The sequence below is a fragment of the Synchiropus splendidus genome, chromosome 12 (genome assembly GCF_027744825.2).
Source record: "Synchiropus splendidus isolate RoL2022-P1 chromosome 12, RoL_Sspl_1.0, whole genome shotgun sequence".
In the NCBI taxonomy this organism is placed as follows: Eukaryota; Metazoa; Chordata; class Actinopteri; order Syngnathiformes; family Callionymidae; genus Synchiropus; species Synchiropus splendidus.
This window is the reverse complement of record NC_071345.1, coordinates 21584705-21602460: the sequence shown is the minus strand read 5'-3', so window position 1 is coordinate 21602460 and position 17756 is coordinate 21584705. Positions and strand designations below refer to the sequence as shown.

At 41.5% G+C, this 17756-nt stretch overlaps 1 long non-coding RNA gene across 1 annotated transcript; it reads right to left on the bottom strand.

Annotated features, from left to right (window-relative positions):
• Window positions 1-11914: 11914 nt before the first annotated feature.
• LOC128768675 (uncharacterized) lies at window positions 11915-14019 on the bottom strand. Its single transcript, XR_008416263.1, has 2 exons — window positions 13975-14019; window positions 11915-12399 (listed from the first exon to the last, which is right to left on the bottom strand). It is a non-coding gene; the product is annotated as an uncharacterized LOC128768675 (long non-coding RNA).
• Window positions 14020-17756: the final 3737 nt, after the last annotated feature.

Here is a 17756-nt window from a genome sequence, read left to right as displayed (position 1 = left end):
TGATGAAAAAACACAACATTATACATTTTTCCACCGCCAGCGGACTCAAGGCTTCCGTGATTGAGAGATTTAACCGAACTCTGAGAAGGGAGAATGTGGAGATATTTCACTGCCAACAATATTGCGTTATCTAGACATTCTGTAAGACTTGCTACACAGCTACAACCACAGTTATCATAGCAGCATTAAAATGATGCCTATGCAAGTCACGAGGGAGAACGCTTTACAAGTGATGCGTAAGTTGTATGGTCAGTCATCCACCGTGAAGCAGAAATTTAAATGCGGGGACCACGTCAGGATATCAAAGCTCAGAGGGGTATTTGACAAAAAGTATGAACAGGGCTTTACGGATGAAATATTCATTATCACAGAATGCATCCCTAGCGATCCGCCTGTGTATAAATTGAAAGATTTTGACGAATAACTCATTCAAGGCTCGTTCTATGAACAAGAGCTGCAAAAGGTACAACTGGATCATGATAGAGTATATCACGTGGAAGAGATACTCAAAGAGCGTGTAGTCAAAGGTGAAAAACAGGTCTCAAAAATTGGCCGGCGAAATTTAACTCGTGGCTGAAAGCCTTGTCTTTTAAAGACATATAAAGACCGAGATATCTGTCATTGCATCATGCGTCATTCAAAGGAAGGGTTTAATGTCGTACTTCCATTAAATTCCAGCGCAGACGTTTTCAAAGACAGCACGATCGGAAGCTATCGCGTAGACCTGGTTCAACATATTGATTTAGAAGGACGGTGGGAAGTAGCCCTGACGGAGATTTCATACCCCCACACCTGGTACAATTTACCTTCCAACGATTCGCTCTTTTATTGGAGACCTAAACGAGATTAAAATTGAGAGTAAAGTAGCCGCGCAGAAGATTACACCCGGATATTACAGCACAGTGCAGCAGCTCAAAGATGAGCTCAACCGTTGCTTCAGAAAAAGGAACTTGGATATCACCTTTGGATATGACGGCGTTTCACAGAAATTTGAATTCCAAAGCACAGGACAGTTTCAACTCCTCTTTAACTGCCGTCTGGCATACCTGTTGGGTTTAACGCTGTATGAATAGGTAAAGTTTGAACGTAAAGTTATACCCAATCCCGTCGATTTAAAAGTCGTTTTTTTTATCATCTCTTTTGCTACTGCGACGTCGTCAGACCTCATTTAGTAGGAGACTCGTACGCTCCTATTTTAAGAACGGTGGAGATCAAGGGCAACTATGCAGAAGTGGTCACAAAATGATTTAATCTGGCCTATTATCTCCCTGTGGCCAGAAGTCACATCGAAAGCATCCACATTCAGATCAAGTCAGACCTAAACAAACCAGTGGAATTTACCTACGGAAAAACGATTGTGACGCTTCATTTCAGACCTGCCAAGAGCTATTAAAGAAAGATATATAATCTCGTGATACATTTGGGAAAAAAAAAAAAAACTTTCTACAATCAACACACAACAAAATGGCTCCTTTACGGTTTTGAGAGGACCCTCACAGATTTGTACAATATTCTGAGAAACAGGTGGGAGGCGAGCTACCTAGTTTTCTCGGATCGCCCGTGATGTACGATCGAGGAATAGGATCCATTTTTTCAAGACTATTCTGTTTTGTATCGCCGATGATCAAGAAAGGGTTGGCCATAGCTAAACCGCATCTCAAAACGCTGGCCGGCAATATAGCCAATGAGATGATTAAGCAAGACGGATTGGGGGCCATTATGGTGTTATCTCTTGATTGAGAGGAGGTTGAGAGGACGTCTTCCAGGAACACATGTCACTACACATAAACACTCAGGTGTGAAAAGAAAGAAATCAGTGAAGAGAAGGACGAGTAAGAAGAGGAAGTCTGCTGTACCTTCTGATATGTTTTGAGAAAAAAAAACATGGCACTCTTACATCAATAATCTCCAAAATGATCCCTAGGAGAATTAGACTTGTTTACCGCTCCGATGACACAGTTGTCTATCGAAGATAAAATGTATACAGAAATTGCCCCTCTGTCCGCCATCACTGACGCAGGACCCATCGAATTCTTCATACCGGGAGATGGTGAAAAATTACTGGATCTCAACGACACCATACTGTACGTTCGTCTCAAGATCACCACCGTTGACGGCGGGACACCGGCCAACGACGCTGAGGTCAGACTCTTCAACTACCCACTCAACACCATTTTTGATCAATGCGACATTGTTCTAGGTGAAAGACTGATTTCACGATCCAGCGCAACTCATCCATACAGGGCCATGATCAAGACGCTGCTCAATTTTTCAGAAGACACTCTGAAATCGCAGTTCTCAGCAGGATTGTTTTATCAGGACACTCCAGGTAATATGGATTCAATCGATTCGACAAACGGGCAAAACGCAGGGCTCAATAGCAGGGCTCGGTTTTCACCCAAAAACGAGAGAAGTGGAACTTTTCGGACCGCTACACAGGTACACATTTTTCTGCGAGAGACTGCTGCTGAATTCAGTGGACCTGAGAGTCAAACTGACTCCCGCCACCGACGCCTTCTGTCTGACGTGTGCTGCCGACTCGACTTTCCGACTCAAGATAACCGGTGCTTCTCTCTTTGTCAAAAAAGTAACTGTCTCCCGGCGGTGAGACTCGGCCACGTGTCCGCCCTGATGGGAGGAAACGCTCTCTATCCACTTTCACGCGTTAATGTGAAAACCTACTCCATTCCAGACCACTCCTGGATTTGTAATCAGGAAAATCTTTTTTCTTTCTTGGATCTCTTCCCAGATACGTATTGGGAATGGTGCACCATGATGCTTTCACAGGAAAAAGAGATCTCTCTCCATTCAATTTCTACCACCACGAGTACTTGGCTCTCTGTCAGGATGGGAGACAGATCCCTGCTAAAGCTTTCCAGCCTAAATTTAAAGATGGCATGGTGGTCAGAGAGTTTTACAACATATATCTGTCGACTGGGAAATATCTCAACGATCTACCGTTATGCATCGATAGAGCAGAATTTCCCCAAGGTTATTCGCTTTCCGTTTTTCAACTGTCCGCTGCGGATAACAACGAGGCATTATCCACTGTTTCAAACGGGAGCCTAAGACTAGAGATGAGATTCAAAACACCTTTACCTAACACCGTGACTCTCATTGTCTACGTTTGCTATGACTCCATCTTGGAGATTGTTGCTAAAAGACAGGTGCTGGTAGACATTATTAGAAAAGACATGAACAGACTTCAACTACGGAGCATTCTGAAAGCGCTGCTTGGGGATGTGTTCTGCGGGGTGTGGTCAGCTTCCATTAATATTCAAAATACCCGCCTATTTTGTCGTCAATACTCATCCCTCCCATAAACAGGGTGAACATTGGTTAGCTTTAACTGTGGAAAATAACGGGAAGGCCGCTTTCTTTGATTCCTTTGGTCTTCCCCCAAACTTCACCCATTAGCCCGTCTTGATTTTAAGGTTTCAGGACAAACACTGTCAAGACATCAAGTATCATGACGGGCAGCTGCAACATATCCTGTCTGACGTATGCGGCCAGCATTGCATCTACTATCTCTACCGGCGAGGCTGCGGATTATCTTTTGAACAAACACTCGGACTGTATAAAGATGACCCAACGAAAAATGATCTCATGGTGTACAACTTTGTGAAAAAATATTAGCATCTCACTGAAAAAAGAGGAGTCTGCCCTTCCAAGCAATACAACTGTTCTATGCTGGTTTTTAAAGAGCGTTACGAGTAGTTTAGAGGTTTTGGGGTTTTTTTTAACTTTATGGTGAACTGTACTTTCATGTCTGTTGAAAAAAAAACTGTACGCTTGAAATACATTGAATAAATCAGCTTTATTGCTTAAAGACAAAAAAAAAACCATGATGCGTCTTTTTTTTCAGATCGTCCATTGCGGTGATAACATCACAGGTTTTCGTTTCCTCTTGATCTGAGGCATAGTCCCTTCACCGCTGGCATGAGGCACCGCAAGCCATCGTGGGGATAAGACAATTTGTTTTTTGTTTTTTCTCACAACGGGTCTTGTATTCTCTGTTTTGCCGATGTGAGGTGTGACCTCGTAACTCCACCTCGGAGATAATACAATGGGTTTTCTTTTTCTCTTCAATGGTGTCAAAGTAGTCTCTTCATCAGTATGCAGAGGGAGGACACCGTCAGTTTTGATGCGTCGATATTGTGCACGAGCATTCGCATTATTCACCATGGATTGAGGGATGTTCAACTCTGCCAGAGTGTGGAGAAACTCATCCCAGCCCGCAGGCTTTAAAGACCTTTGTTTTGGTAGCGAGAGCTGCTTAAACAAATCGATAATGTGTGAACCTTTCACGGCGGTCCCTTTAAAAACAAATTCTCCCTTTGAATTCCAGACGTCTTTGTGATCTGATAATTTCTGAGCAATATATTCAGCGTTTTTACGAGCGTTTACAGGCAGATTTCTCAGAATTTCTCCTGTCAAACCATCATCTAGGCCTGAGGTGGGTGTACAGTCCGCTGGTGACGGTGCACCCACACCAGGGTCCCCGTCCTTAGGTGGTACAACCTCTCGGGCTTCTTCATGCGGCAGTGTCAGAGTCACACGACGTTGCTCGTCTTGCCCCTGTTTTGTTAGGGTTAAATATCTTTGCAGGAGCATGTTATATTTTTTCATTTTTTCATACGAATTCAAGGACGCATCGTTTAACACCTCTCTCATCTTCTCGTCCAAATCACTCACAGCGGATTCTCTAATGGATGAAGACGGTTCTTTTAGCAGACTGAGTTGCTGGGGTGAGACGAGATACATTTTTTGCGTCCAATTCATTTTTTTATATCGTCTGCTAGCCCCTGTTTGTGAGACCGCCGATGAGATTGATGTTTCTTTTGCTTCTTCAGTTTATTGTATTGTATGTTTGTGAGCGGTATGTGACCTTTCAAGAGCTTCAACGCCACCTCACAGAGAGCCTGGATAAAGTCCGGAGAGCTGTGCAGCAAAATGTCCTTACGTTCCCCTTAGGGGATAATCTGAGGTGGTGTTAAGGTAGGGATACAATGAGGTGAAATCAACATAGTACACTCTCTCGTTAAAGGCATTTGTCCTACCTCTGCAGAAAGCGTTTCGGGGGTTGAAGGGCTGAGGTGGTTTGAAATCATCAAGAAACTCTTTACATTCCGGGGATGATTTCTTTAGCGCCTCCCATTGATGTTTCAACATGGCTGAGACGCACACCATGCTCAGCCTATAAAGCATGTTCTCTCTCCAGCTTGGCTGCATTATAGTCCCCGAAAGACTTGCACCTCAGAGGACATTTGCTGTTAGAGTTAACACAGATGACGCAGCCATGATGAAAACATCCATAAAATTCCCACACGTTTAACACCATCAATTTCTGCAGAACCATCCAAGTGAAAACAGCCCAGTTGCTTCTCACCGTGGTTCAAAGTGTGCTGAATGAAGATGTTTTGAGTGTGCATTAACCACTCCATCCACTGGATGGCTGAATCTGAGTACATTTTGCACTGTCTGCTGTAATTGGCCGGACACGGCACCACCAACGTTTCCGGAGCCAGGAAGTTACACTCATAAAGGGGTCGACGGCAGACTTGTTCAGAAACTCCTCCCTGTATATGGAACAGCATTTTTAACATAATTTTTACAGTAATGTACAGCCTCTGCCTCAAACCTACCATGTTTGACCTGATCGTACCAACGGTAGAACTCCACCTGTTCAGAAGCGGTCAGTTGATCGACGCCATATTCTGCTGGTGACGGATAAGCCCTGATGTACTGCAGAAGATCTTCTGAGCTGAATTGGTGTGGATAATAACCTTTTCTGTGATCATCAAAACCTAAAGCTATAGGCATATCACAGAGTCGCATGGTAAGAAAAGAAAGTGAATCCATAAATTTCAAATGATAATGAGGATCCTGCAGACAGAGTATTTTACTACCCGTCATGATAAGATGATCATGATTCAAATCCTCATTCAACATGGCTTTTAGAATCAGGTAACCGTCAAATCCTTGGGCATTGTGAGCCATAAACACATGACCTTAGTATCTGTTACTTCTGAAATTACTGAGAAAAGCCTGTACACAGTCTAACCCATAAAACGTCTTCTCTTCACCTTTTGAGGTTTTGACGCATACGAGGTATGGTTTGTGTTCGCCATGGTCCTCCACAAACATTTCAATGTAAAAAAAATTGACTTCAGGATACGGGGTATCCCTATCAAGAGGTTGCATGTAACACTGATGATTCTCTGCTAATTTGCCTTTGCAAATGTTGCATCGGGAGGTAGGACAACGATGCAGATTCTGACCCTTCTTATTGGTGGTGTATGACCAGCCACATTCTTTACATCTTTTGACGCTTTGACAAAGACTGACTGACCTTTGTCCTCTTTGTGACGTGCCATGCACGAGGCAGATCTACACTTCCTGTGGCAGTCAGGGCACTCAACGTGACTTGGCGGTTCTGCAGGACAGATAGGGTCAAGACAGACATGACAAAAGCCTTTGCAGGAGTGATTATGCAGTTTAGCGATCACCATGTGGCAGTGATGACAGAAATCTTTTGCTCCCAGAAAACCTTTTTCATTTCATTTTTCACTGCATAGTAATGATCTTGCAAAAGAAACAGGTACAGCGTGCTCAATTTGTTTGCCAAGTCGGTCTCAAACACAGAGAGAGGCTGACTGACGGAGGTTCTGTAGAATACTACGATTTTACGACCAAGTGTCTCATCAAATTTACCAATGTCCATAAATGTGACGGGTGTCTGAAAGTTTAACCCCGTTCTTTCTTGAAGCTCTCTCCCTATTCTTTCACACTCTGGATCGTTCATTTTAGGATGGAGCAGGAGAGCCAGGCCGATCGCAAAGCACAGCCGGTCGTCTCTGTCTTGAATAACAGAACTGCTTGACCCCCTGTGCTTGTCCTGGACCCGACTCTCTTGTCCAGAATTCGGTGGTTCTGTAACAAAACAAACGACAAACGACGACACACACACGACTTTCTCTCCACGGCACGTATCTAGCGGCTGACCAACAGGAGAGTTAGACGTCATGAATATGAAACACGGGCGGGTTTTTACAAACTCCTGACAAAGCAGTCAGCGTGTAAGCATCGTACAGCGGCCTATAGGCTTGTTGCTGTAAAAGCACAAACAACACTCAACGAACGCTTGAACCGAAGTAAACGCTGCGGCTGAACTTCTCTTAGATGTCTTAGCCTCATCTGCTGAGCGAGAGCGGTCAGTTTTTTTGGAACGTCCAGACTTTTCCTGTTTTCATCCTCCGTGGGGGTAGGGAGAGAAGAACCGCATTCCTTGCCGTTCTGCGCAATCCCGGGGCTTCACCACGATAAACGACGCTGGACTGAGCCGTTTGGTCGAGAAAAGGTGTGTTTATCAGTTCTTCAAGCTCATCTCTTTCGGTCAAATCGGTTTAAAGAAAAAAAGAGCATTTCCTCAATCAACCATCTAAAATTGGAAACTGAATTCAAAAATAAGTACACACAGGCAAATTGGTAGCCTGTTGCTGCTGTGTCTGATGAATGTCCATCAAACTGACAACATGCTCTGCACAATATAAAAAAAGTTCATTGTTTGCTTCGACATCAGCATGCTCAAACGTATGAATGTTACAGTGCATACTCAATCATGGTTGAAGTCTTTGTTGGCTGTCGCTGACGATGCAAGTAGAGGTGCTAACACGCAGGTCTGACGGAGGGCTTGCAGGAGCGTACCGAAGATGATCGATGCAAAGGATTTCACCATCTTATATGTACGATTTTTTTTGTTTCGTCTGGGAATCACCGGGTTTTCTCTGCCAAGCGGTTGTATAAGTCTGACCTCACACACACACACACACATCTACCACACTCTGGGAGTCCATGTGTCTTGACCGTACCCTGTATAGAATCGAGTCAACACTATTTTGGCCGTACCTACGCATATTGCACGGAACATTAAAAACCCACTGCTGCGACCAGCCCATGTCAATTATAATCTTGTCCTGGATCCAGTCTCTATATAGCACCTATAGCTAGAAAACCATCAACACGTCTCCTCCCCAACACATACACACACACACACACACACACACATGCACACACATACACACACACACACAACTACCCACACAATACATCTGCCACATAGATCCTGACTGCGTTGACCTCCTTCAAACTTCTTGATTCATATACACTTTATATGAATTTTATATCAAATGTATATTAAATTGGATATTATTTTTAGATTCATGTATATCAACTTTATATCCATTTTATATCACATTTATTTGAAATGGGTGTGTCTTTGCGGTTTTATATCAAAGGGGGCGGATGGAAAAAGGGGCATGGAAAACTGTCACTTTTCGTTTGACGAATTATGGCCCCTATAATCTCTCTCTCTGTTGTTGTGGCTGACATTTTTGTCTTGTGCATTCTTTTTTGTTCATTATGATGCAACGAAAACTTTCTTGTTTTATCATTTTTTTCTTAATTGTTCGTCTTTTTCTTTGGCTATTTTAGAAGCATGTCTTGTCCCTTAAAATACATCAGAATTGAGAGTAGATTTTGAAATGTCCATGACACATCAATCCTAAAATGGAATGTGGTTTAAATTAAATAAATCCCAACAAACCATCATTTTCTGCATTTTTAATGTGTAATTTCATTATCACACATGATGTCATCACTTGATTTTAATTGTAAATGTTCTCACCCTCCTTTCTTTGGGTTTGGCTCTCAACGGTCACAATATATAACCTGACCCCTTCGAAAATTTAATTGCCCAAATTTTTTGAACGCCTCCTGCTCCTATCTGCAGTCGTCCTCACACAGTCCGGCTCTTCATTTGTCAGGCTGGACGAGCCGGGGGCACAATTCCTGCCATTTAGCTATGTTTCTTTTGGATCTTTTCTGTTAAAAACTAAGGATGCCCAGACCCCACATTACTGGTTCCAGTACCTGGGCTTTGGATATCTGCAGATACCAATCCAATACCAGTGTTAAAGTAACCATCTTTCCATGCTGTGGGACAACACGATCACAGCAAATTTGAGGAGTGAAAAAATTAAGAGTTGATTAAAAAGAGTGATGGGGTTATTTTTATTCACACACTTACACTCTAGCGCGTGTAGAATTATACTGTTCAATGGTGTGGAAAAATAGTGGTGAATAAAATCCACGGCAGAGTTAATTCTCAATGGTCCTTTTACACGTACGCACACTTATCACATTTACAACAGATCACTCCACATGGGGTTTGGCTATTTTACTGCAACACCTACTGCGAATGTCAGTTTTTGTCAGATTAATTTCAGGCAAGGAAAGAATTTCCCCACTTTCTCAGTGTACCTTGTAACTTTCATCATAAACTTCGATTGACAGTGAAGAACAAGCACAGGTAACATCACATTTATTAACTTTTTAAATGTCTTATTAGAGAACATTTTGCCAAGCAAGGACACAATGATATTGTAATTGAAAAGTTAGCTTAATTATCTTTGTTGTATACGATTTAGACTAAGTGGAAAAGTCTGCATCATTCATGCTCCTTTCTATTTGCGGTTTGAAACCTATCCCCGTGTGACATAACCATGAGTTCACTGCACCATTAAAGTCTGGCCCACTTGTAGCTAGTGCTCGCTTTGCTAATTGCTCATGAGGCAATTAAGCCGCTTCTTGAAGTTTTGTTTGATATCTTTGCTTGAAAGTCATTGTAAAATTAGTGAAACACACACACACACACACACGCACACACACCATCATCCACCGCATTATACAATTTTTAACGGCATGCATTTGCATAGAAACTGAAAATAGCATGTTAAAATTTATATTTATCTAGCCCAATGCTAACTTATATGGGAAACTACATTACAATGCTAACGGTTTGCGTTTAAGGAGTTGCGAACGTTTTTCTTACTGTAATTTCTATCTAAAATCAAAGACACGTCTTCCAAACACTTTTACTTTAATCTGAACGTACATATATTTAGAGGTTATATTTTCTGGCCGTATAAAAGAAATACGAAAAAGAACGTTCTGATTTGCTGTTGCTGCTAGCTGTTGAATTTTGTCAACAGCAATCATGCAAGAAGTGTAAGAGCAATATTAACATACTTGTACAGTTTTCATCAACATCAATGTGGCTCATGTGTGAAAAGGAATGGTGAAAAGATTAAGTTATTAAAGGAAATAATCTTGTTACATACATATTTATATGTTAGTGTGTTCTAAGGGTAGGAGTAGCCAAACCAACCAAGGAGTTTCATGCTTGTGGGATTGTGTCACTCTTCCCATCATTAAAGGATCCGTATTCAAATAAAGGATACGTGAGATTCTTTTTTTAATGCAGTGGACAATGTTTCTCACATTTATTTCTGTCTGCTTTTTTTTAAATGGCGGTGTCAGTACCCTAACCAAAGGTATTTTTCCCCAGGAGCATTTTTATGACATCCAGTGCAACACAGGTTTTCTTGACTGGAGAATGATGGCAGTTCAATCCAGATTTCCAGAATTCCATCAACTACACAAAAAAAGCAGTGCTTAAAGGAGGCCCCACGTCATTGAGAACAATTGGTCCCACCGATGATCAGCAATCAGGAGATGACTGCATAGAAGTCAGTTTTCCTAAAGATGAAAGAAACATTCTCCTATCGTCAGCAGATGATCCATGATCCACAGCGGTCCGCAGACATTCTCAGTGTGTTTCCACGTTTCGTGGACACACAAGGACTGGTATGAAACAATGAAAAATTATTTGAATTATGTTTCTGGAAAAAAAATTTTTCTTAATAGTTAGATTTTTATGGTAGTTCATTATGTTAGATTTTGCAGGACTTCTCACTTATGTTTGGAGGGCAAACATCATTCAGGTTCCTGGAAAAATGGACCTCATGCTTCAAAGATAAGATCATACAAGAGGCCAAGACACTTAGAGAGACACCACCTCTTAGAAAACACCTCAAATCCGCCCTTAATGAAGACTCTAAAATGGCAGATGATGACCCAGGTAGTACTCTACAAGTTGCCATATTCCAAATATGTCAAAGTCACTACCTTTGACTTCTATTCTATTCTTCTCTTTAAGACTTGAGCACACCTGAACCTGTTTTGATCTTATGTCTATGGGTTTTATCTGCCTCAATCAATTTTATTTCTGTACACCAGTGAGTTGTAACTATGAAAAAGCTCACCTCACCAATTAAAATGTGCAATTCCACAGTATGTTCTTTATAAAGTAAACATGAAGAGTCTGTGTTGCTGCATCAGCTTACTCCTCAGCCAGCTGGACGTAAGCGACCGAAAAAGATCAGTGTTGCAGAGGCTGCAGATGATTTGGTCTTATTTCAGAAGGTTTGTAAAAGCGACATGATCTTTTCCAACACTTTGATACATTAGTTGTATTTAATTGCTTATATTGAGATGCCTCTTAATGTAACCATCAGCCATATCTCTTGGAATTTTCAACTTATTCTGGATTGAATGGATGAAGTATCTTATCAAGATACATGCAGCCCTTGAAAGTTTGTGTCTGATAAACAAGACCCACTCTAACAATGGCTCTGATGGACATGGTAATTTGTTGTCCTTTAGTGATGAAGCACCCTCTACTTCATCACAACCCCAAAATATTGAGGCAGGTACTTAAGTTCCATTAAATAGCAAAGACACGTGTGCTTCAATTATTGCAAAACTTTTAGGAAGTGGACGACAGTGATGCTGGTGTCCAGGTCCAGATCAGCTGGCAGAGCAAACACACTCACACCAGGGTGGAATCCCGACGGCTGCAGTGTGATGGACAACTGGAGGCCGTGTATATAATGTCGGCTCATTGAGGACACGTACATGAGGACCCCGAAACAGGATTCAGTCTTGAAACAGTGGTGAGATGCAACACTTGAGGAAACTGACCAACGCTTTTCCACTCAATAACACATCCAGGGAAGCTTGAGGTGTTTTATTCAGAGTGAAACCAAAATACATGAACACGCTGTTGATCTACAAAGACATGTGCAGTAATTACTAGTCATGAACAACTTGGTCTGTTTTCATGAAGTATCATCACAAACAAATGAATGTTCATGTCCAATCTCCTCTAACACATTGCAAATGTCTTACAGGACAAATTGTAAGACCATTACATAACAAGGCTTCATTCTCGTTACATTACTTACAATTCAGCCAGCGTTTCTTCGAACTTAAATTTTACAGAGATGGAAAAGGAGCAGGCAGAAGAACAGTTCTCATCATTCCTGCCCCTCAATACCACTTTTCCTGAATTTTCAAATTCCATAAAAGACCAGAAAAGAAAATCCCTTCTTTACACTCTGAGATGACAAACAGCAGATCTCTCCAGAAGTCACATGTGATATCACCTCAGAAGGCTTTCTTGGACAGAAGATCTGTTTCACCAACTGTTGCATCCACCTGAGAAATAAAGAGAAAAACATAGTGAATATTTAAAAATTGCATCAACTGTCCTCACCTGGTCCAACCTGACTGCACTTTCCTAGTCACTTCTTTTAATCTGTCCATCAATCTCCATGACTGACTCTGAAACCTTAACTTGTCACTTCTTCTGCTCCCTCACCTTCACCAGGCCTCCTGCCTCTCTCTCTCATGTACACACATTTATTGTTCTACATCTACAAAGCTCCTCTCACCACGTCATTCCCGGTGAAATCTTAGGATCCACTTGAAACCTTCCCTAACTCCTGCTGCATACCTCACCACTTTCTGTCCTCATAGTGGCCCTCGCATGCGTCTTCTCTTAGGAACTCTGGGAAGCTTCCTCTTGAACTACAAAGACCAGTGTAACTCCTGACCTTATCTCTACCTTGCTATAAACATCCACAGTGTAAACACCACAGGTCAATGTTCTAGACATGTCCTGAGGTAGTCTTGGAAGACCTGTCCCTCTCGACACAAAGTTTGCATCAGTTATAGAAAGGTGCTTCAACTAGATCAGTGATTCTTAACCATAGGGCCGGGGCCCATGGATGGGCCGCGAGTGCCTCCTAGAGGGCCGCTAAATGTTTTTTTTTGTTTTACATCTCTGGGCCGTGAGACGCTCAGTTTTAATACATAAGCCACATATGGCGGCAGTAGTGTGTCGCTGAATTGACTTGACAGCTGCAAATCTGTGATAGTTAACAACTATGGAGAAGTTCCAAAAAAATGATAAAGTGATGCCCCCCACAACAGTAAAAACTGCTCACATAACCACCTGTTGAAGCAGTTTTGAAATTAATTAGAACATTTTATGGCGATACTTTCATTTACACTTAACTTATATCTTCCTCTGAGTTTCAATAAATTATATTATTTTTATTTTATGATATTCAGACATGGTTTAATTATTTATTTTATTCAGAATTCTATTGTGTACGTTTTTTTTATTAGTAAATGTGATGAACATGACTTGCACCTGGTTCTGCTGCTGGTTGGACTTTTCTGTGACAAACATATTTACAATGATCACATGGTTTCATGTCATTTCACAAGGTTTTGGTTTGTTTACATGTGAGGATATTAAATATGGTTGTTGATCACAATTGAAATTTAGAGTAATGATCAGTTCTGTTACTTGAATGGGCCCCGGGCTACGAGATCAAAAAGGTTAAGAACCCCTGAACTCGACCATGTACAAATAAACACACACATGCATGCACGCGTTAGTCATTGTATCTTAGGACCGTCAATGACATAACGCTTTCCCCAGCCTCCAATCTTTCACTGAACCATGCAAAATCAAATGGTTAACCTTAGTCTTGCTAAAATCGTATTATGTTAACCTAGTTCTTCTAAAGTTATTTCCCTTCAAAATGAGGCTTGAAGAAGCGAGGACGGGCCAACGCAAAAAATAAAACCTCAAAAAACTCACAACGCTTCACTGGCACCAGACGAAAGTGAAACCAGAGATACACGACACAAATGCAAGGTTCGACAACGGTGCTGGAGCACTAAAATAATTTATATTAACATCGGGGCAGTGCAACTTACCTGCTAAGAAGTAGGTCCGCTGGTCTTTCTGTTCCTGGGGTCCTTGGAGCGTCACGCAGTAGCATAGTTGCCGATGACAATGCCTGTTTAAAAATTAGTTGACCGTACGTGCGTGTGAGCGCATGCGTGCCTGGCGAATAAGTTTCATTTATTTCCATGAAAATGTGGCGCATTCACTAAACTGGATCAGATAAATTTAAACCAATAAAATGCACATCCATATTATGAGTCTGCACTCGTTTTTCTCTGTGACTTTGTCGGGAAACAGAACATAGCACTTGGGAACGGGAGTGAGGATAAGAACCAAAAAAGTCATCAGAAATCGTGTGGCTGTAATGATCTAACAGGGGTCGAAGGAGCTCAAATAAATTGCAGTAGTACCACGTTATAACGTATGAATGAGCCGCAATTGGAGCCTGATTCTTTTTTTTTTTTTTTTTCGTGGTCCTCAGCACGAAAAAAAGGTTGTTTTTTTTTGTAACCCCATGCACAATTCAATAGATCAAATTCGTGACCACATGCGCAAATTGCCTTGAGATTGGGTTGGTTGGAAAGCACGTATGTTACCAGACAAAACAACAAATCCGGAAACTATGAGCAAGTTCCAGTCAATGACAAATTCAAATATGTTCCCATACTCATAACACTTTGTTCTCACAAATAAGGTAATTTGTAAAGAGATGTAAAAATCTTAAAGATCTGATAAATACGAGGACTTCTGTGATGGAACTTACTTCAGAAATCATCCCTTGTTTTCAAGTGGTGAATTGACTTTCCAGATTCAGTTGTACTTTGATGAATTTGAGTGTGCAAATCCGCTTGGAACAAAAAAGGGTATTCACAAACTTGGCTGTCTCTACTTCATTTTAAGGAATCTTCCACTCCGGATGAATTCACCTTTATTGAAATCCATCTGATGTCCTTATTCAATGCACAAGATGCTAAAAAATATGTTATTTATGAAATACTGAAAGCCCTCATAAGGGACGAGAGAACTTTCTGTCTGTGGCACACTTGCATAAATTACTGGCAATAACTTCCTGAAGTCATTTAGTGCAAATTATTTGTGTCGATTTTGCTTGATTGATAAATCTGCTGCTCAGTCAATTTTCTCAGAGGATGACCCACGTTTGACTTTAAGATCAGCAGTCTTGAATGACCAGCATTTTACTACTTTGAAAAACGATCCAACATTAACGTCCTCATTTGGCATCAAGCGAAAACTGCATATTGAACTCCTTGCAATATTTCAACATTGCAGAAAATTTTGCCGTTGACATCATGCATGATATTTTGGATGGGGTTGGTCAGTTTGAGATCAGATTGCTTTTCAAATACATGATTGAACATCATATCTCAAAACAATGGCTATTGGAATAGAATATATGCTTTCAATTATGGCTATCTGGAAAAGAAAAACAAGTTCACATATGTAAGGCTTGACTGTGTAGGACACGGAATAGGGTTAAATGCATTTCAAACTTTGTGTTTGATCACAAACATACCCTTGTTCTTTGGTGACCTGGTACCAGAGAATGATTTGCACTGGCGTTTGATGCTTTTGTAACTCTATCACTGAAAGGATGACTGTTTATCCGAAGCATCTTATCATCAATCATCACAAACTCTTCAAAGATCTTCACCCATCAAAGAACTTGATCCCAAAACACCATTCCATGGTCCATTATCCTCGTTGCATCTGAAAAATTGGACCACTCATTCATTTCTGGACGATGAGATTCGAAGCCAAACATACATTTTTCAAGGATTGTGTAAAGAACTTTGACAGTATCACTTGCAAGGAAACATCAGTTTTCTGTTGCCTGTCATTGGGAATGCATTTTTTGAAAGGAATAGAGTCTGGTCCAATCAAAATGTGTTTAATTGAAACACTTAACTGCACAGAAGATGTTTCAGGAAGTCTTAACCTTGATCCACAATCCATTGTAAAACTGACAAACTGGGTAAAGTGTGATGGAGTTGAATATCGTGTTGGCCTTTTTGTTTGTACTGGTTCTCATATAAATGCTATGGTGGCCGAGAAGTGCAAAACACAACAAAATTAAAAGGAAACACCACAAAATTTACTCAAAACACAATAAAACATAAACTACGTGTGAAACGTGATGTGGTAATGAGGTTGCTGCGACAACTGCATCCACGAGGGACAAATTTGAGAAGAGGTTCATACAACGGACATATCACTCAATGAGGCCAAATTATATATGGCATGTAGATGGCTCCGATATTTTTCAGGATAGGAAGGTATTCGAACCTAGATAATAGATTATCTTTGTTTCAATATGGTGTCAAGGTATCTGAAGTGGTTTTTCAAAGTTTATTTGTGAACACTGTACATCAACTTAAAATGGCTGATGATGATAATATTTCCACAAATGTGAGTTTTGGCCAGGGGTGGTTTTTTAAGGAGCGAGAACAACAGCCAATGGTTGGCAGGTTGGGTACTCCAAGGTTTACGTCTACCTGTGTACAGACACCTTCACTTGAGCCTCAAGGGGCACAGTCATTGCCAGGGAATGAGCAGACTGCTTTAATCACAGACTTGGCAGATAAGATCGGTCAATCTATTGCAACGCAGCTGCGAAGTGGCAGGAATCGTGCTGATTCTGTTTCATCTGAGGGTGACACTGCAAACCAGGAGCTTCCTCAGTTGAATCTGTCTGGTGTTAAACTGGTGATACAGGGTGATGGCAGTGATAAATTCACGGTCCGTGAATGGATTGAGATGGTTGAAATGTATTTCAGGAAGACCAACACACCAGCACATGAGCAGTCACAGGATCTGTTAGCAAAAAGTATTTACAGATGAACTATGAGCCTGTGCAGAACCAACAGCAAATACCTTCCACGCCTAATACTGATGTGACCAACATGAACAGCTTGTTCAGTCTTCTCCAGAATGTACCGACTTCTGCCCCTGCACTACCACCTTCTTGTGCTTTCAATCCTATACCCTTTCAGAGAAAGATGTCATGATTCCGCTTTTATTTTGGGTCACGTGAGTCCTGTTTTGTTCTCTCCTTTCGTTCTTCCTGTTCCTGTGACACACGGCTGGAGCCAATCAACCCCTGATCACCCCTGATCATTCAGTACGAAAGCACCTGGACTCGAGCAACGTGTGCCAGATTGTCTTCTCTAGTTCCTGTGATCGACTCCTAGTTCCCTGTGTTTTGAGTTTTTGATTCTCCCGTTTCGGTGTCCTTGTGTTTTCTGGTTTATTTTGTGACTATGTTCATTGTGCTTTTGTCTCTGTTTCCAGATTTGAGTTTGTTTGTTTCTCCTGGTTTGGTGACGCTTTCTGTTGGACTCTGTTTCATGTATATGGACTTCTGCTAGTTTGGTTACTCCGTTTGCACATTCAGCTTTTGCTCTGTTTTCTCCCGGTTCGGTGACGCTTTCTGTTGTGATTTTGTTGTTTAATTATTAAAATATTATTTCTGACTCGCTCCTGCCTCCTGTGACTTTCACCACTGTGCTTGTGTCCCGCTCCACGTCCTTGACTCACGACAAAAGAACTGTAAAGTGTGTGGTGCCTTCAATCGCTCTACAGTATTGCATTGTAGAAGGGACAACCTTTGTCTTTCTTGTTTCACTCCTGGCCACTGGAAGAAAGACTGCCACAAGCGGATGCATAACAGTCATAACATTGCTGAAACCAGCCAGGGTCAGCACCCGGGAAACTAAGTCACCCATGTTTGGAGAGGGGAGATGTAGGAGAAACCCTCAATTGTGATAGGTCAGACGTGCTTTACATTAACTCC